At 46.9% G+C, this 21,222-nt stretch overlaps 1 protein-coding gene across 4 annotated transcripts in view; it reads left to right on the top strand.

Annotated features, from left to right (window-relative positions):
- Positions 1–21,222, top strand: part of ARSG (arylsulfatase G) — a 2,325,381-nt gene that overhangs the window by 1,015,734 nt on the left and 1,288,425 nt on the right. For all 4 annotated transcript variants that reach the window (XM_086930959.1, XM_086930958.1, XM_086930961.1 and 1 more), the window contains one exon: positions 20,119–20,169. The gene's annotated coding sequence lies outside the window, so the exon portion shown is untranslated. The remainder of the gene's footprint in view (positions 1–20,118; positions 20,170–21,222) is intronic.

Below are 21,222 nucleotides of genomic sequence, written 5' to 3' on the forward strand. Positions count from 1 at the left end.
TGATGATTAACATATTTGAAGCTGTGGATATTTGTGACTACTGTGCAACTCCTGTATATTGTTAAACTGATTGATAAGAGATTTACAGTTTGTTAACAACGACAAGAGATTTGACAGATTTGCCCAGCTGAGCATTAGTGAGACTGCTTTGTGCAATTTGAAGTTTTTATTTCCGTGTAGGCATCTGGTGTGATAGACACTGGATGCTGGTTTTACTGAGTTGCCTGCCTCCCTCAACCTTTGGCGCCATCTTGGAAAGGGTTCCCGGTTGTAATCTTTTTGTGTGTTGTTTTCTCCCTTTTTGATTTGGTTTATCTAAGTTCCCAGTAACATTCCCTGGATTGGTAGCCTGCGCAGGGTTAGCTGGGCTGCTGTGCACTGGAATTGCTCAAGGAGTTGGTTTTTGAACTCTATTAGCACCCTCTTAGAAAATTAGATCTGCAATAATGATTACACAGTGCTAGGTGACTTACATTTTCATCTGGGTAATCTGGATGATAAAGATACCATAGCCATCTTAGAAACCATGAATGGTTTTGGTTTTCCTAAACTGGTACAACAGGCCACTCATTACGCAGGCGTGTGGCCTAGATGCTATCTTCTCAAATAACAAGTCCATTGCAGCCTTGAAACACGTACCATTATCTTGGTCTGATCATTTTGCCATTTTCTTTGAGCTAAATAGTACTAGACCCATTTTGCATACAAATAAGCAGGGTGGTTCCTTTTCCTATTATGCATGGAACAACCTTGATTATAACCTATTCAAGCAACAGCTCACCGACTCCCAGCCGACTCCTACTCAAGATCCCGAGCTAGCCACTCATGATTACCTGAACTGGTCAGATACTGTCTACTCTCACTTATCCGTTACTAAAACTGTAAAACAAGGAAGGGAACAACCCTTGGCTCCCTGGTGTACATACGCCCTTCAACTAGAAAAAAATCTGTAATAGGCAGGAGAGGAAATGGAGATCCAATTATGACTCCCATTAAAAGTAAGCATACAAACTCCCATTGTCGAAATATAAAGGACTTCTTACTAAAGACAAATTGTGTTTTTTTACCTTTCAGATTAAATCCTCCAAGAACTCGTCTAGAGAGGTATACCAGCTGATAAATAAACTGAAAAAACAACCTTAAATTAAGGGAACCAACAGTAGCCTTGGCGAGTAGGAATAGCATCCTGCAAAACTGATCATGCCTGCAAAGGTAATATGTAAAATGACACCACTTCGGTCTGTCTGACCAATTTTACCCCAGTATCCACCAAACTCGGGAGGGGGGGCTTATCCACTCAATGAAAACGGGATCACAATATGATCCATACCAACCGCATGCGTTAAAACAAATCCCAGAGCCCAAAGCAGTAGTTTTGTCTAGCATTTTTAACTCCAAGTTTTTAACTGGCCTCTTCCCCACCATCAGGAAGAAGGCCTCTATTATCACCTTCTAAATAAAACAAATCTGGATCCAGAGGATCAAGCCAACTACTGCCCTATCTCCAAACTACAATTTACAGCGAAAATAATTGAAAAAATTATGCACACCCAACTGGCTGAGTTTATTCGGAAAACAATGTGCTAGATTCAACTCAGTTTGCGTTTAGATCAGAACATTGTACCAAGACCGCGCTGATTAAAGTCACCAATTTGTTTTAAATAAACTTTATCAAGTTTATAAATCAAGTCATTTACATAGTACACATCTTAGGTATAGACCAACTCCATCTGGTATAATTCCAAATCAATTGCTTAAAGGTTCTTTGGCACATTTCCATGGTTCCTCTCTATCCTGGTCTTGAAAGGCAATAGTCATAGGACCAGGCTGCTTAAAGCCACCAATGAGCTTCATACCATCTTGGACTGGGGAGGCACTGCAGGGCATGTAGTTCTAGACTTGTCGGCAGCCTTCGATACAGTGGACCATGCCATCTTGGTCCAACACTTGGAGACACTGGCAATAAAAGTACAACATTGGAAATGTTTAAATCTTTTTTTAAGTGAAGGGAAAATACAGTGTGTTGGACAGCTTAATCTCTTAAAACCTTCTCTCTCCCCTGTGTGGTCCCGCAAGGGTCCTCACTCAGCCCACTTTTTAATCTAGACGTCACGCAACTGGCTTTTCTGATTCGATCATTTGGTTTCTCTCTTACTTCTTACGCAGATGACAGACAACTTGTTTTGTCAGCCTTCAATGATGTAAACCACAGGAGCTCTCAGCTACACAATTGCATGAGAGAAATCAGTATCTGGATGGGCATTGATTGTCTGTGAACCAAACCCAGACAAAACTGAGGTTATCCTATTTGGCAATAGCCCTTAATTTTGGACCCGATCCAGCTGAACTTCAGAAATGGTTCCTCTCCCACTGCCAACCTCGAAAGCCAAAATCTTAAGGATAATAATCAATGACAAACTAAATCTCAGCAACCAAGTTAACGCTGTCATCGCCTCTTCATTTAACACCCTTAGAATAATAAAAAAGATTCTCCAGTACTTTCCCATGTACACCTTGAAAACAGTTATCTCACCACTAGTTTTATCCAGGATGGATTAATGTAACAGGCTGTATATCAATCTACAGGAACAATGATCGAAAAAACTACAAGTCCTACAAAGGCTGCTGCCAGATTACTCTTAGGCCTTCCCAAACATCACTCTGCTTCTCAAGCTATCAAAGATCTTCATTGGCAGACGGTCAGGAACCGTATCAAATTCAAAAGTCTGCATAACATTTATGGCCTTGCACGATACAGGCCCTGAATTCCTAAAACAGGCCTTATCCTGGTATGAAACAAGTAGGACCCTCTGATCAAAGGGAACAAAAAAAGTCACTACTTTTCGGTTTAAGAAATAAAATTGGGAGGAAACAGCTTCATCTGAGGAGCTACAAACACTTGAATCTCTTACAGATAAACATCCAGTCTTCTCCTTCTTTGCTGATATTTAGAAAACTTCTAAAAACCTGGCTTTTTAACAACTAGTGTTTCCACAGTCTCTCCTATATTTCCTACTGAGTCAACACCAAGACACCACAGGGTATACAAGCGCTTTAAAAATGTATTAACATAAAATAAAGTCCTAATGGAAATAAAGAGATCAAATCAAATCAAATCATAGAACAAATCATAGAACATTTATTGAGCGCACATATCACTCAAAAGTATCATGGCTCTGGTGGATGTCTCTGAGAGGATAAGACTTTAAATGCAGCTAGATGTCAAATAACCATGTCTTTAAATTTCTGCGGAAACAGTTGTGATCACTTAAGGTGCGTAGATGTAATGGTAGTTTATTCCAAAAAGACGGCGCAAGGTAAGAGAAAGATCTCCCTCCGCCTGTAGTAGTGCGTATTCTAGGAGACACAAGAAGCGCTTGATTGCTGGATCCAAGGATTCGACCAGGTAAATACCAAGTTAGTTTTTTGGCCCAAAAAGCTGGGCCATTTACGTACATGTTCTTGTGCGTAAGGCAGAGTAACTTAAAGCGTATACGTTTTCGTATGGGCAACCAGTGCAAAAGCTTCAGACTGGGAGCCGATGGAGATCTAGGTGGAAGATCAAGTACCAGTCTAGCTGCAGTATTCTGCAAAACCTGCATCCTTGATAAAATATTTTTGTTGGTGGAGGCCAGTAGGGCATTCCCATAGTCTGTACGATTGATAAGTCCTTGGACTAGGGGTTTTCTAGCCTACAGTGGGATCCACTTAAAATGTTTACGCAGGCTACGCATGACTCCGAAGCAGGCACCAATAGTCTTATTTACATGGTCTTTCATTGACAGTTTGTTGTCTAGTTAGAAGCCCACATTTCTCACTGACTGAGTTGGAGTAGGACAAAGGCCAAGGCTTGAGGGCCACCAATTAGGTGTCCAATACTCATCTGCCTTATCAAACAGCATTATCTCGGTTTTCCCTCCGTTCAACTAAATGTGGTTAGAACACATTCATATCTCGATTTGAGACATACAGTCTTTGAAGCGAGACTTAGTTTCCAATGGATCTGGACCGAGAGTGACCAAGATCTGGGTGTCGTCGGCGTAAGACACAACTTCAAAACCAAAGGAATCAATTTGGCCAAAGGGGTCCCATACAGGTTAAAGAGAGTCGGACCCAAAATGGAGCCCTGCGGTACTCCCATCTTTACTGATCTACTACAGGAGTTTGTACTTCCCACCTGCACTGCCATAGTACGAACAGTTAAGTAGTTCTTAAGCCACTGGAGAGCCTTACCCCTGACACCAATCTCCCAAAGCAGACGATCAAAGATGCTGTGGGAGATGGTGTCGAACGCAGCAGATAAATCAAGCAGGACGAGGATAGATGACTGACCCCCGTCTAATGCCCGCCTGATATTATCCGTTACCTCAAGCAAGGCTATTTCGGTGCCATGGGCTGCCTTAAAGCCGGATTGAAAGGGTCAAGCAGTCCATGGTTCTCAAGATGGACAACAAGCTGTTTGTTGACCAAGAACTCAAGCATTTTTCCGAAATGAGGAAGCAGCGATATGGAATATGGCCCGGACCCTGGCAGTTTTCCATGATATAGGAAATTCTGATTCTGACAACGATTTATTAAATAAGTCAGTGAGGTGGTAAAGTAGAGCAGGGGCAACGGTAGGAAAATATTTTGGTGACAGAAGGTCAGTAGGTGAACCGGTTTTTACTTTAATAAAGGTTTCAGTCACCTCTGCAGAGCTGCACTGGGTAAATTCCATCAAAGTATGAGGGTGATCTAAAGGAGATAACAGAGAATTCCCCATATCATTACAATTATCATGCACTGGAAAGGAGGTATGAATAGCCATGATCTTGTCCTCAAAGAATTTAGAGAAAGAATCTATCCAACCCTGGGAAGTAGAAAGTTGAAACTGAGCAGGAGGAGTAGAGAATTCTTTTAAAATTTGATAGAGCTCTTTATTTGAGTTTGCAGCCTTCTCAATACGATTCAAGAGAAACATTTTCCTAGTATGCCTTATATTTTTAAATGTACTTATGGTGAACACCTTTGTATAATACGCGGTCTGTCTGTTCTTTGGTTTTCCTCCATTTCCGCTCCGCGGACCTACAAGAGAGCTTCTGTAACTTTAGTTGGTCAGTAAACCAGGGAGCAGCTCGTGCTTTAAGAGTAACTTTAGTAAGAAGAGCGATTTTATCCAAGCTGTTGAGTATAGCTCTATCTAGGGAGGTAGCACACGAATCAATGTTATCGTTGGGGCTAAATGGAGTGGGCCTAAAAGTGGCAGCAAAAAGAGGCAGAGTGACTTTACTCCAAGATCTTCTTCAAACTACTTCCTTACTAGGGACCATATTAATAACATGGTCAAGAATGATACATTTTAATAAAGAATGATCAGCCCACAATAATGGTATTGGAGATTCCACCCTAATCTCTGTCGAATTTGTCAACAAAAGATTGAGTGTGTGACCCGCAATGTGTGTTGGCCCAGTTACCAGTTGAACTAATTCCAAGGTGTTAATGCTAGAAATGAGTTGGTCAGTATCGGCATCATGTAATAACTCAGCATGGTAGTTGAAATCGCCTAGCAGGAGGAAAAAATCAGAGGCTAATGCATGTGTAGCGATGATCTCCAGTAATTTATGTGGAAAATAATTTTTGGACCTGGAGGTCTGTATACTAAAGCACCTATCCATGCTCCTCTTAACAGACCATCCATTTAAAAAAACACATATTTCTATATTACATGTACTTATGGACTCTAAAGAAGTGATATTCACAGCCGGGGTAGTAACAATGAGTAAACCACCTCCTCTATTCTTCTTTTCCCTATCCACTCTTATTACTTTGTATTGTGGAGGAAACACGATGGCCACATCTGGAAAGGCGTACTCATGTAACCAAGTTTCAGTAATGAAACAAATATCTGGTGATTCCGAGTCAATAAGACTCCAGGTTTCCACAGCATGTTTAGGAACGAAACGTGCGTTAAAATAGAGCTCCTTTAATGGTCTGGAAATTTTAGTATGGGTGGATGTATGAAAGGCTAAGGTGTCACAAGCGGGAACTTGAAGAGGAGAACAAGGGATAATTGGGTCCCCACAAGATGAAGCAACTGTTGAACCAGCTAAGTGTTTAGACAGAGAGGGATCAAGATCCTTCAACTCCTGACTAGAATACCTAAGCAAGGGCATCTTGGAAGTGACCATTAGGGAATAAGATAAACATTCGAATGAAATGGGCAGGGGTCAGGGCAGCTGGCAGCGGCCTGCCGTGGACGGGCACAGACGGGCTTGCCTTTGGCGCGCGTCCACTGCACAGCCCAGGCTTATGTAGGACAGGGGCAGGTAGCTAGAAGCGCTAGAATGCTGACTGTATTTCCGGTTAGCAAGCCAGCAAACCGGAAGTGGAACTAACGCCTCCTCGTCCCTCCGCAGCAATCAGCACAAGCAGTGGCGGACCGAGGACTGAGGCAAGATGTCAGGTAAGTTCAAGAGCACTAAGATGTGCAGTTCTAAAATACAAACAGAAGCCTAAGTGTTTTTAAAAACGAAGCAAAGCAAATAATAATGTAACGGCGCAGAATTAAAAAAACAGGTCACCAAGGTAAGTTGATGCAAGCAGTCGGCACCTGTAGAGAGTCTTCCATGCGCGTCCGCTGCATAGCCCCGGCTTATGTAGGACAGAGGCATGTAGCTAGAAATGCTAGAAGGCTGACTGTACTTCCGGTTAGCAAGCCAGCAAACCGTAAGTGGGACTAACGCCTCCTCGTCCCTCCGCAGCAATCGGCACAAGCCTTGGCGGACCGAGGACTGAGGCAAGATTTCAGGTAAGTTCAAGAGCACTAAGATGTGCAGTTCTAAAATACAACCAAAAGCCTAAGTGTTTTTGAAAAAGAAGCAAAGCAAATCATAATGTTAACAGTGACAACCACCTTTAAGAGGTTGTATCCTATAGATACAGATTAGGTGTAAGAGTAGTAGTAAATGGTCTTATACATCCGGTCACATGATGATTCATTACTAAGAACCTGATGAGATAGGTTTGAAGCCAACACAGTGATGGATGAATGTTCTTCTTTGATGTCTCTTGAAGGAGACAAGGCTCTTGATTTCCTCCTTTTTTTTAAAATAGATTTTTTTATTGTTTTTTTCCCACACATCCATAAACAAATCATACATTTTTACGAATTCCGCATGATCCTCGTGAAAACAGTCTCATTAATTTGAAGTCGCTCATTACATTTTCAATACAGTTTCGAGTTTAACGTGACTCCATTATGTGGATCTTCCCCATGATGTTAATCTGATTACGTCCCACAGTTCACTCGCAAATATCAACAGTAGGGTATTAATAATGGATGTGCATTCCATGATTGTCAAAAATATTACCCAACAACAAGTCAACCAACTGTTGATTTCCCCCATGGTTATAATATTTACTAGGTCTAGTAAAATTCCCCCATGGTTCAGCATTTCTGATTTGGGTTGAATTCCTATAGTGAAAATTACTGTCTAGGATTAAAGTGACTGGATACCTCAATTCTTGAGTAAAACAGATAATAGTGTCCCCGTCAGCAGTCATTTTCTCACTCACTTCGGAACCTTTAGTTTAATGTGCAAGTAGGTATTCTATTTAGGAGGGCAATAGGATTCAAAGGTTTAGAGTGTAATGACATTTTTTCTTTTATGCAAATGAGATTTTGTTCAATTTGAGTAATCCTTCTGCTCTTGACTAAGGGACATGATTAGGAAGGAAGGTTAGTCGGCACTATGGGCTCAGTCATTTACTGTCTAAATGAGCCATGAAAAAGAAACTGTGTCCGATGAAGGTTAAAGATCATGTTAAGTATTTAGAGAATGGGATCCAAAGTCAGTAAAACAGGCATGTGAATTTAACTTGCAACCGGTCCTGTCGAAATTGTGGAAGCAAGAAGAGTATTCAACTATTGCCCTAGTATTTTTCATGTGTAGAGCTCCTGTTTTTAGGGCTTGCCTAAGCAGCGCTTGCTCTGTCTCTTTGAGACGTGCTGTGTTCAGAATATGTATTCAGAGGAAAGGGTCCCAGTAAAGTAGGACAAAAATTAAAAATGGTAAAAATATAAGTCACAAAGACAATGAATCCATCCACACTGTTTTATTCACAATGGGAACGTATATTGAATATACTGAATATTAGAACATTAAATACGTGGTTTAACAGTGCCCCAAGACGGGAAGTGGGGGGGGGGTGGATTTGGTGATCGTGTGAGGATGAAGTGAAGGAGGAGAAAAATAATTCTTAAGTGACAGTGCAATCAACCAATAGAGATCATTTGGTTGGCAAAGTTGCATATTATGTACAAAACACAAGACCTTCAGTTCAAGTCAATTTTCAAAGGAGCATACTTCACATTGTTCAATTAATGAAGCATTCGGGCGTGAAGTTGACATTCAAAAACAAGTGGTTGTCGACGTTTCGACCCTCATAGATACGCAGGTAATAATGCTATCCTTGCAGTGGGGTCTTCATCAGGACAGGAAAGCGGGGCAAGCAACCTATTTAATATGTAAATATTTGAATTAGACATGGGAGGGAAATCCCTGGAGGTATCAACACAAAATAGCACACTGATCCCATAACAGGATTGGTATAGGGTCAAAAACGCAAGAGTAAATACTCAACATAATTTCAGAGACTAAGCAATATCAGCGGTTTGGTGCTACGATTATGTGATTAAGGTACATATTGTTAATGAGGAGATGAAATACCAATACATGGACTATTCACTGAGGCATAAACCAGCCCTCCGAGGGTGGGTATGGCCAAGGATAGCAGCACGGAAAACTCAAGGATCATTAAAAAACTCCACAATTGGACATAGTAAAAACCTGAAAACCCGGTGGGTCTGAACCAAAGTGTTCAGAATATGGGCCCCTCCCATTTTTTCTATTGGGTCTTCTTACTGTCCTTGGTGTATACCAGCATTTTATTGGTGAAATAGCTTATTAGTCCCACCTTTTCACATTTTGTAACCTCCTATACGGACAGCTCCTGTTACATGGGCTCTAAGGCTGCATATTATTTTTATCTTTGTAGGCACGATTTTCTTAGCTGACCTCGAGCAACGCAAGCGCTCAGCCCTCCTCAAACAGCGCTTGCACGCAGCTTATGGCTGCCTTTCATTTCTGTTTACAGTGCCTTCGCTCTGTACTTGGAATGTTGTTTCATCACACCCCGCCCACGACCTCAAACAGCAAATCTGCACTCCATTATTTGTTTAGTAACTGCACCACCATGTATTTTGATGTTTTTTTTTTACCTGGTGCTCCCTCGCTGCTGGCTCTCGCGGACTATCGCAACGTTCTTGGAATTCCTCCGAATTCTGAGTGGGGGCGGCATTCTCAGAGAGGCAGTTGCCGGAGGCAGCAGGCTGGAATCCCAGTCTTGTGTGGGTCATTAAATAAACTTACCTTGTTGGAGCTTGAAGCAGACTTCTTCCCTTCATTTCCAGTTGAACACAATCATTTTTTGTTGGCTTTCCTTCAAACCAGACAATGGAATTTACATGTAACCTCATTAGTTTTGATTGAACGAATGAATTTATTCGACTAGAAAACACCACAGTACTAGAAACCTGTCTGTGCTGAGGTTATTTCACAACTCCTTGTTCACAGCGGAATTTTCTCTCCACTCGCAGGTCACAGCAACTGCATCACAGTGCTGCTTCCCAGCCTGCACTGAAGCCGCACACAGCAGTGCACCCACAGAGGTACACTGAGCTCAGAGACACCACCAATGCTTCCCCTCAACCTGTACTCATAAATACTGGTCCTGGACTGTAGCGCCATCTAAGGCTTCATTGTCCACACGGGCAGTTTCACTGCACAATACCCTGCACAATACCTGCCGAAAGGAGTTTTAAGTGGCGCTGTTCCTGTCCTTTCATGCATTTAACAATACATTAACTCTGTAGTAACTGTCCCATGAAGACTCCTAGCGATGCAGTAATTGGCCATTATCAGTTTCCTACTCTGCATAGTGCCAATATCGGCACATTCCCCAGCACTCCCACAGCACTTAACTGAATAACAGACACAACACAATTTTGGTGGAGAAATTTGCTGCAGGTTTATTTGCATACCAATATGCCAACATGGTGGGTTAACTTATGGGCGATCCACAGGCAGGCAGCCCCTCGCCACCTGCCCACCTGATGAGCCATAAAACCCCGGTGGTATTAACCAAGGGTGTTGTCATTTTGGGCCCCTCCCTCCGGCAGACCGCCAGTCCACCCCTTACGCCTCTCCGCTACGGGGGGCAGAGAGTTGCAGGCCACCCCCGGTTGCTTAGGTCCACAACTGCCCATAGGACTAAAGGGGCGCCGTCGCTCCTCCAGGATCACACTGAGGACCTCCCTGGAGATAACTGGCTTTAGCACCCTTTCTGTGCTCCTGTAGAGGGTACCCTTCTGTACCTTACAGCCTTTGGATCGCCCTGTAACTCCGCCTGCAACACAAAGAAAATTAAATTAGTTGAAGCACCCCCCCCCCCCATCCCCCCTGCTGCCCGAAAGCCGGGTTTGCGGTATGAAGGAAAAACAGCATCAGGGCAGCTGGGCAAGGCAGAAGGAGGGGTACCATCTACGTCGAGCGACCAGGACAAAGAGGGCGCTCGGAGGGCGGAAGAGGTAAATATACCTTCCCACCCCCTCCCCCCACCTCAAGTGATGACACCTGGGGACCCACTCGGGTTCCCAACCACTATACTGCTGTTGCCTGTGCCAACGTGTGGCACTAAGGGTGGCCCCCCTCTTAGGAAGGCCCCCTTCGGAGGCCCGGGGCAGCCTAGCATAGTGCCAACATCAGCCCATTCCCCATCCCTCCCACAGCAATTAACTGAATAACAGACACAACACAATTTTGGTGGAGAAATCTGCTGCAGGTTTATTTGCATAACAATATGCCAACATGGTGGGTTAACGTACGGGCGATCCACGGGCAGGCAGCCCCTCCCCACCTGATGAGCCGTGGCATTAACCAAGGGGTGTTGTAATTTTGGGGAAAGGGATAGCTCCTCCCTCCGGCGGACTGCCAGTCTACCCCTTACTCATGCCCCTCCCCGCTACGGGGGCGGAGAGTTGCAGGCAACCCCCGGTTGCTCAAGTCCACAACCGCCCGTAGGACTAACAGGGTGCCGTCGCTCCTCCAGGATCCCACGCGAGGACCTCCCTGGGGATAATTGGCTTTTGCACCCTTTCTGTGCTCCTGTAGAGGGTACCCTTCTGTACCTTACAGCCTTTGGATCGCCCTGTAACTCCGCCACGGCCCTGGGTGTGGCACCCGCCGCCCCAGGGCCCCCCCACCTTATACCTCTATCTCACTTACACCCTGCTGCTTCCAATGCCTCGCCCAAGTCCTGCAGGAATAAGTCCATACCCACTTTGGACAGGTGTATTCCATCGTCCTCAAAGCACCCAGTGCATTTCGCATGTAGCAACCCATGCCTGACAAAACCAAAACCCCTTTGCTCTGTGAATTTACGCATTGCGCTGTTCACCGGCCTGCACGGACTCCATGGCTTCCCCTGACCGTGCGCCCTGCCATACTCGCCTTAGCGTGATTTCGGACCACCATAACTCACAGGTCCCCAGCATGTTACTCAACTCGCACAAGGTACCCCTCATCTCATGAAGCAGGTCCTTTCGCCCCAGAGGAACCAGATCATTCCCTCCTAGGTGTATTACCAATACATCGGGTGGCGAGTTCCCCCCCCCCCGCCAAGTCTCTGTAGAATTTTCCTCTTCAAGCTATTCGAACGCATGTCGGGTGTCCCAAGCCAAATTATCCTCGTTGACGTGAACCTGTGCTTCCATTTTCTGCTATCCGCCCACTGAGAAACCCTCTGGACTCCAGAATATCCCATCACCCAGACCGTTTTACCTGGTAAATAAAGATGCAGAAGTTTGAAACTCTGTTTATTATCATTAAACAAAACCCAATTCTTCAGACAAAATCAACACCAAACAAATACACCGACTTCTTATGTCTCACAATATTTTACACTATTACTTTTAGTTCCTGGACCAGTGTTTGCTCCATGTCCCTTACGATTGTATATATTTCTTGTGACAGTTGGATTCCCAACGCCCCACCTGTTTGATGTGTTCCACTGGCAAGCCCGTCTGGAAAGCCGTGGTTGCTGCCCTTATTCTGAAGGAGTGGCTGCAAAATCGCTTGCCATAGACCTTTTTAATCGATAGCTTTAAACCCACATCAATTATGCGCTGTACCTGATATTTGGTCAAGGGTGTACCGTCTGCGTGCATAAGGAGGTAACCTTCATATGCGGGGCGCAGCGCCAGGTAAATCGAGACTAGGCGCACTGGACAATCCCTGGCGATCTCCAGTTTGTTCAGCACGATCACCTTCCCCGCCCCCGCCTGGTCTGTTTTATATCTACGTAGCCTTATGGTAAGAGCCAATACGGAGGGATCCTGTGAAATGAGGTCGGGACCACCACACCCCGCATGTGCTCCAGCCCAAGTTTAATTTGCCATGCACCCAGCTAAGACCTTTGATATCACCATCAACCCCGTGAGGGGCCAGGCGACAGGCAACCAGCGGTACCTGCCAGTCCCATTTCACCCCAACTCCTTGCCGCCTTGTGGCACTCCCTGCTGCAGGAGTCTAGTTGCGACCCTTACTTGCCCCTCTTGACTTGTAATGATTGCCCCACTGAAGATGTGTGGTTACCTGTCATCGTGGTCGGTGGATCATATAACATGTGCCTTGAATGTACAATATATGTGGTGTTGTGCCAGAGTAGGGGAATCAGAACCTAAGAGTAACTGTGCATGGGGCATGTGTTAATATCCAAAATGTAAATCTTGATAATGCACGCCATGTGCTAGTATTCAACTGTGGCATCTGGCTTACGCATGGTGCAACACCAATTGGCCCATCACCTCAACTTTACAAACCTAGGAGCAAGCCTGAGCTGGTTACCCCAGGTCCATGCCGCGCATGCCTTAACCTAAGGAGCTCTTACTAACGGAGCATTCGTCCCAACAGAACTGACTTACTGTGTACCTGATTTGGTGGTCCTCCCTAAAAGCCAGACAGTGCCACCTCATGGCAGACTGTCGGGGGCGCCGGTAGTGACAATGGTGACAGTACTTCCCACCAGAAAACCACGTTAACAAACCACCTAGTCAAATATAGCACAGGAGAACTCGCTGCTGAAAAATCAGTGGAGGGCCCTTGCCGCACTTACGGAAGTCCAGACTTGACTTTCTCACCTTGTGAGTTTAAAGAAGGTACAAGATTGACAGTAGCGTTGTCCGTGACTACCTGGATGGGCCCTCTCCCCTGCTGTGTGCAACGGGAAACAACCTTTACAATGCAACTTTTACACCGCACTACAATTACAACAAAACTTTTACAACGCAACATCCATTACAACGCATGCATTTACAACGCAACCATTACAACGCATGACACTACAACGCACACCACTACAACGCATGCCATTACAACGCAGTCATTACAACGCATACCATTACAACGCATAGCATTACAACACATAGTACCCTTACACTATCCAACACTTACCCTACTGTTGCACCCCCTGGAGTTAGAATAGTAATTTTTACCCCTACACTATCCAACACATACCCTACTGTTGCACCCCCTGGAGTTAGAATAGTAATTTTAACCCCTACACTATCCAACACATACCCTACTGTTGCACCCCCTGGAGTTAGAATAGTCATTTTTACCCCTACACTATCCAATACTTACCTTACATGCAATGTAATGTTATGCGTTGTAATGGTATGCGTTGTAAATGTCGTATGCGTTGTAGTGGAATGCGTTGTAAAGGTAGTTTCAAAGAATTTGTTGTAATGGCATGCGTTGTAATGGTTTGCGTTGTAATGGATGTTGCGGTGTAAAAATTGCGTTGTAACGTCACACATGCATGTGCAACCTATTGTGTGTCCCAAATACTGACCTTCATGTAACTTCTAGAAAAGTCCCCTATGCACCCCCCAATAAGTACCAGACAAATCTGCTGTCCGTCTACTCCTGTCACCTATGAGCTGAGGCCAGTAGTTGCATAAGGATATTAAGCAACCACTGGGGCTGTCGTGTAAGAATGTCAAAAGCTGCCACTCTGAACTGATCCTACTGAGCCAAGGCACTAGTACCTTCATGGTAATTGCAAATCCGCTACACTTAACAATGCTTCTATTCTCCCCTACAAGAGGTCTAAACCGGGTTGTCTCCATGCCCCCCAAATTTAAACTCTATGTGGGTGACATGGCCCCCAACCCTTATAACAGACAGTGCCCCTCCAAACTCAGCGGATATTTTCCTCTCCAAATTTATGAGGAAATCCAATCCAACTAGCGCGGCTTGATTTTGCTTTCTCAAACCTATTCACTTAAATCTGTCCAAGCCCTGGTAAAACGCTTACTACCTGTAAAAGGCCGAACACAAGCCCCTTGTTGTGCTTCTGCCAACATCCAGAGCAGGCAAGAGCATGGCACGCCCAGCAGTCCTGACTTTGCTCCTGCTGTGTTGGGAGTCAATAATTACAGAAGCACCACTGTGGAAAGACTGCATCAGCTAACCCCCCACAGGCAACTGTTAACGTCAAAACAATGCAACAGCGGCTCCCTAAAACATGGACTGCGCATGCACGCATCCACGACGCAAGCCAATGATTCGCATGACGTACCCAATCTAGCACTGCAAATGCCCCCATGCGTTCTTTGCTTGACTCGTATCACCAGTCGAAAATGAGGTAGTGATAGACTTGAGACTGACTCCAAGGACATGTCAAACCACGTTGATCTATCTGCTTGAAACCATAGAGCCAACCCCTGATCGGTATTAGTGACTAAGGACGTAGCAGGAATAAAATGTACATTACCACCAAAATGAATAATAAGTGCTCCATGGCACAGAAAATGCCAGGCATAAACAACATTTGTTGGCATTTCCACAGGTGCATCGCCTATTGAGCTGTAGCCTGGCCCGACCCCTTTCCTACATGGCCCGTATCCCCCAAACCCTCCAAGGTGGTGGAACCGCGACACTGAAAATCTGGACACCGCCCCCATGCACAGGGGGCCCAAACCTCCTTGCTGTTGGTGATTAGAATGTGCTCCCAGTGCGCCTGTGTCCTGTCTGATGACACGCATCGCCACCCCATGCAAGACCCAAAAGCCAAAATTGATCAGCGGACCACGTGGTAGTGGTATGAAAATCGGGACTGCAAGTCACGTAAAATTATTGGAAAGAAAAAGGGGGGCCAACCCTGAGCCATTACTCGAAACCATCACACAGCGGCGCACACGTTGTACCGGAAGGCAAGGGGCACTGTGTATATGAGGGACCCCGAAATACCGACCTAACTTAACTACTAGTGTGTCGCAGCCTGTGCTGCACAAGAACCCGTGCTAGTAAACAGTAACCATTGGCCAATCCTGTCTGCGAGAAAAAGGGGGTGGGAGAGAGCAGTGGCCATCCCTGCTCTACTGACAATCCCATGAATCCCTTAATTGGGGAGTAAAAATGAACTTGTCCAAAAGCCCACTGTTTCCTCTATGTCTGGGTTGCTTCAATGACTGCACGCCTCGAGCTGCTTTGCCACCACCCCGATCACAGTACTTACTTACACAGGCACGGTGTCTGACTTTTTAGCTTCGGTGCGTTCGAGTGACAGTACGCAATTCTGCGTGCGTGCGAAGAGAAAAGGTTGAATGTTCACAATGCCCGCAGGCGCGTCCTGCGACCCCTCCCCTGGGTGTCCGGCACCCCCAAGAGCACTTAACAAGGAAAAGCATTCTCCTTCTTCAGTTCCCAACTGCCCTTCTTTGAGTGGTGCCTTTGTACTTGATTCGATTTTCCTGAAATTAGAAAAAAGGTTACACACCATTCCTGTACGTGCTGACCCAGAACCCCACACACTGGCCCCAGTGTGCTCTTCCCCTGTACCTGCTCCGAGCCCTGTCCGGCCAGCCTGCTAGGCGTGGTTTGACCATCAGAGAAAGAAACCTGTGCGCTTCTGGAAGAGAAAACAAATACAGGAAAACAGCTCATAATCAGCATTGAACGGTAAGCATATTGCTAACTCGGTCGTCAGGATCAGAGCCCCTTACTTGAGCACCAGTTGCTTTAACAAGAGAACACATTCCATTATTGCACAGGGGATGCATGATTTTCCCAGACTCACCAGTGGTTTCACAAGAGAACACATTCAATTATGGCACAGGGGATGCATGATTTGCCCAGACTCACCAGTGGTTTTACAAGAGAACACATTCCATTATTGCACAGGGGATGCATGATTTGCCCAGACTCACCAGTGGTTTTACAAGAGATCACATTGAATTATGGCACAGGGGATGCATGATTTTCCCAGACTCACCAGTGGTCTTACAAGAGAACACATTGAATTATGGCACAGGGGATGCATGATTTTCCCAGACTCACCAGTGGTCTTACAAGAGAACACATTCAATTATGGCACAGGGGATGCCTGATTTGCCCAGACTCACCAGTTGTTTTAAAAGAGACCACACCAATTATTGCATGAGAAATACATAATTAGCCCAGACTCAACAGTTGTTTTACAAGAGAAAACATCCAATTAGTGCACAGGAGATACCTGCTTTACACATACTCACCAGTCGGCTACAATTGGATTACGCCCATGGGTGGAACCTGCGCATCCCCCCCAGGCGAGGCGCCAGGAGACCTGTACATTCGCGCGGACTCCGTCAGAGCGCCCCACCACAGGAACAGCAATGGCACAAGGGGAGAAAACCACAAGTGAACACATCCCAAATGCAAAACCAAGTCCATGAGGCAAAAGCGACAACCACGAGCAAACAAAATACAAGAGGAGCAAACAGTACCTTACAGGAGGAAAAAGGGACATGCGCGCAAGCCCCAAAGCGTAAAAAGTACAAGTAGAGGTATAATACACGTGGAGGGCTCTGCCCACAAGGGGGGCCTACATCCTCTGAGCCCCCCTCATCCCTTCTCACCCCGCCCCAGAAATGCCTCATAACTTTCTCTCCAGCTGCAAAATAGCTGATACAACTAGTTCTGTATCTGCAGCTTGATACTAGATGTAGGGGGGAGAGGTGAAGTGTGGAGGTGTTAAACTCTAAATTCTGCTAACGTACTGTCGAGGACACAAGCAACCTTTTGGCATTTTATTAAATAATATTAGGTTAGCACACTTTAGACAAATACATTCTCCTTTTGTTCTAAAACCGGCATCTAAATCACCTAATGCCACAAGTGATGCATGAAATATGCAACCCGGGCTACAGCGAGAAGGGCAAAAGGAGAGAGCAGCCTCTCCGCATACCGTGCGAACGAGATGGCACAGTCCTTAAAACAAGACATCAGCCTACTCCGAGTAGCCCACCTCCCTCCGCCCCGTACCCAGGGCCGCACCGCGGGGAGGGAGCGCAGCCGCGGCTCGAGTGCCCGCCGTAAGGAATCAAGCGGGCAAAGGAGAAATTAATAGAGGGAGTTGGCGCATCTCAGAGGGAAGGGCGCAATCTGACTGGTGGCAGGATAAAATGAATCCGAGCCCGCAGGGGGGGGGTATAAAGGCACGCCTCCCTGTTTACAAATAAACTCGGATTTTCAACACAGCAACAAAAAAGGAACATACATGCACGGCCCGGAGGGTTCTAGGATGCAACCCTAAAGTCCGTCTAAAAATGCCTAAATACAGAATCAGTGTCTCATCCCGCCCCCCCTACCCGCACGCTCTATCTAGCAAGTTGGGCCTCCCGACCCGAAGCAGCCTGGCCCCTTTGCCCGCCGCCACCAGGGAGCGCCGTGCCCAAGAAACCGAACCCGCCCCCCCACCCGCCGCCAGGAAGGGACAGAAACCGTACAGCGTCTCCCGAAGCGCCGGCACCAGCGCCTGTGCCCGCAACCTGAGGAACGCTGGGCGCCAACCCAGGACGAGCCCTCCAACACCCGCCGCAAGATATGGAGGCGAGAGCCAGCCCTCTGGCCCGAGGTGCCTTACACCAGCGGCCGGGCCCGCCGAGGCAGGGGAGCACCCGGCGCTGCCCAACGCAACCCCAACGCGAAGCAGCAAGCTTGGCCGCCCGCGAGGAACCGTGGACTAGCAAACAAAATTTGCCTATAAACACCACACCAAACCCCAGCACGCCAGGGTGCAAAACAAGGCCTCTGTCCCCCCCCTCTTGCGAGGCCGCAAACTGGGTAACCACATCAGGCAACACACGCAAACACCCTTATGAAACCCCCGGGCCCTACTCCCCCCCCCCCCCCCCCCTGGCCCTCTGCACACAATAACGTTAGCGCATCGGGAACAAAGCCCGCCAATACCGCCCGACTGGAAACCGGACCCCCTCCCCTGGTAGCCTTCCCTCCTACTCAGGTACTAAAGCCAGCAAACTGAGAAATATACAATTAACATTGCCTGCAACGTAGGCGGAAGGGGGGGGACAGACGGAAGCGAAAGGGCGACTCACCAAAAAAAACAGCGTCAGGGCAGCTGGGCAAGGCAGGAGGAGGGGTACCGTCTACGTCGAGCGACCAGGACAAAGAGGGCGCTCGGAGGGCAGAAGAGGTAAATATACCTTTCACCGTATCCCCCCCCCCCCCCCCCCACCGGAAGTGATGTAACCTGGGGACCCACTTGGGTCCCCAACCACTATACTGCTGTTGCCTGTGCCATCGTGTGGCACTAAGGGTGGCCGCCCTCTTAGGAGAGCCCCCTTCGGTGGCCCGGGGTAACCTGGCAGTATCTAATTTCTGGTGTTTTAAAAACAATGACAACCGGCACAATGTAAAGAAACTACGGCTTAGTGCCTTTAAGAGCTATGATTCTATACGCAGTTTAACCAAACTGCATTACAGGTTTTTTTTTTTAAAAAGTCACCAGGCACATAGTGTGAACACAGTGCAACTGAGGTTCTATAAAAACAGCAACCTGTTGCAATCACACCTCAGGGACTGCGCTTGCCCGAGGCCACGCAGTGGCCATAAAGAGGGCGGGCTCCTAGTCACGGAGGGCTGCCCCGCCCCTGTATGACTAAGCATTCTCCTCTCCCGGGCAGTCTCCCCTGGTTGGTGGAGGCTGGTATGTGACGCACGTCCGGGGCGGCTGGGAGGAGCCTTCAGGGGTACCTTAGTCCTCTGCCCCTGTTGGTAGGCCTCTTTGCCGCTCCGGATGCCATTGCTCGGTCTCGTCGGGACACTCTTTCCCCACCCTTCCGCGAACCCAGAGTGTCAGCTTGTGGGGGGGCTCTGGGGGAGCTTTAATGTGTTCATTTCTCGTTGCAGGCGGAGTTACTGGACGATCGGGAAGAAGAGAGGTGCAAACTATGTACTTCAGCGGGCACATAGGGGTGCCAGAGCCTAACCTGTAACCTCATGGGAGGTGCAGGAATTCGTGTCGGCGCCCCAGTAGTCCTTCGGGCGGTTGTGGGTTTGTGCAACCGGGGGTTTGCCAAGTCACGCCCGCAATGGGCGTGTCAGTATAATTATGGTAATTGTGCAACAGTTGGGTGGTTCGCCACTGTGTTGTTTGGCTCAACAGGCGGGCAGGTGACGAGAATGCGGCCTGCCCTAGGATCGCCCATAAGTTAACCCACCGTCGTTACATATGTTGTATGTAATAAACCTGCAGCAATTTTTCCCAAACCTAACACTTGTGTCTGTGTGTTATTTGCGGGTTTGGGCATTGTGGGGCAGGGGTTCTGGTGGCCCTGATGTGACTATGTAAAAACAGACACCAAGCGCACTGCTATAAAACAGCCCATTTCAGGAACGTTAAAACAGACACCAAGTACACAGTGTATTGTTAACAAAATAAATGTCCGAGTCTTTACGAACAAGCATACGAACTATGTCATAGAGACGGTTTCTCATGTCTTTAAAAAACTACCCAGCGACCAGTGTGACCAAACCTTATGTGAGCCTTTGTGAACTGGGATACCGAACACAGAGAAAAGACGATGGACCTCTGTGTACTGGTCTAGAATGGTTAACACAAAACGAGCATAATTTATGCATAATTTGTTGTCCTTTTATTTAATTGTCTCCATAAGAATGTAAAAAAAGAAAGGAATAAAAGTTAAAAATTAACAAAACGTATTATTTTCTTCTGTAGGGCCTTTGGAGTTCCTGTCCGCCCGTACCCTTGACAGAAAGAAGAAATCAGGTATGTCACTATTTTATTTATTTTTAGTGATGAGTGGGTTAGAATAGCGATCTCTCTTTTTCTTTCCTTGGTTTAGTGAGGTTAATAGAAGGGTGGTATAACAGTAAAGTAAAGGACCTGGGATCATGGTGAATAAAGGAAGTAAAACAAAAACAAAACAAGCATTGGAAATGCAATAGGTCTCGCACCATTAGAGTTAGTGCTTTTAGAATTGTTTATGGGTTTTTTTGTAAATGTTTAGCATTTTTGTTTCCTGTAGCCAATGCTAAAGAATTACAAATAAAAAAAGCCATAAACATTTCTTAAAGCTGTAACTGAAATGGTCTGAGACCTATTGCACTGTGTGAGGGTGAGGGGTTGAGGGTGAGTGAGGGTGAGGGGTTGAGGGTGAGTGAGGGTGAGGGGTTGAGGGTGAGTGAGGGTGAGTGAGGTGAGTGAGGGTGAGGGGTTGAGGGTGAGTGAGGGTGAGTGAGGGTGAGTGAGGGTGAGGGGTTGAGGGTGAGTGAGGGTGAGGGGTTGAGGGTGAGTGAGAGTGAGGGTGAGTGAGGGTGAGGGGTTGAGGGTGAGTGAGGGTGAGTGAGGGTGGGTGAGGGTGAGTGAGGGTGAGGGGTTGAGGGTGAGTGAGGGTGAGGGGTTGAGGGTGAGTGAGGGTGAGTGAGGGATTGAGGGTGAGTGAGGGTGAGGGGTTGAGGGTGAGTGAGGGTGAGGGATTGAGGGTGAGTGAGGGTGAGGGGTTGAGGGTGAGTGAGGGTGAGGGGTTGAGGGTGAGTGAGTGAGGGTGAGTGAGGGTGAGGGGTTGAGAGTGAGTGAGGGTGAGTGAGGGTGAGGGGTTGAGGGTGAGTGAGTGAGGGTGAGTGAGGGTGAGTGAGGGTGAGTGAGGGTGAGTGAGGGTGAGGGGTTGAGGGTGAGTGAGTGAGGGTGAGTGAGTGAGGGTGAGTGAGGGTGAGTGAGGGTGAGGGGTTGAGGGTGAGTGAGGGTGAGTGAGGGTGAGTGAGGGTGAGGGTGAGTGAGGGTGAGTGAGGGTGAGGGTGAGTGAGGGTGAGGGTGAGGGTG

The sequence above is a fragment of the Lissotriton vulgaris genome, chromosome 7 (genome assembly GCF_964263255.1).
Source record: "Lissotriton vulgaris chromosome 7, aLisVul1.2, whole genome shotgun sequence".
NCBI classification, from domain to species: domain Eukaryota; kingdom Metazoa; phylum Chordata; class Amphibia; order Caudata; family Salamandridae; genus Lissotriton; species Lissotriton vulgaris.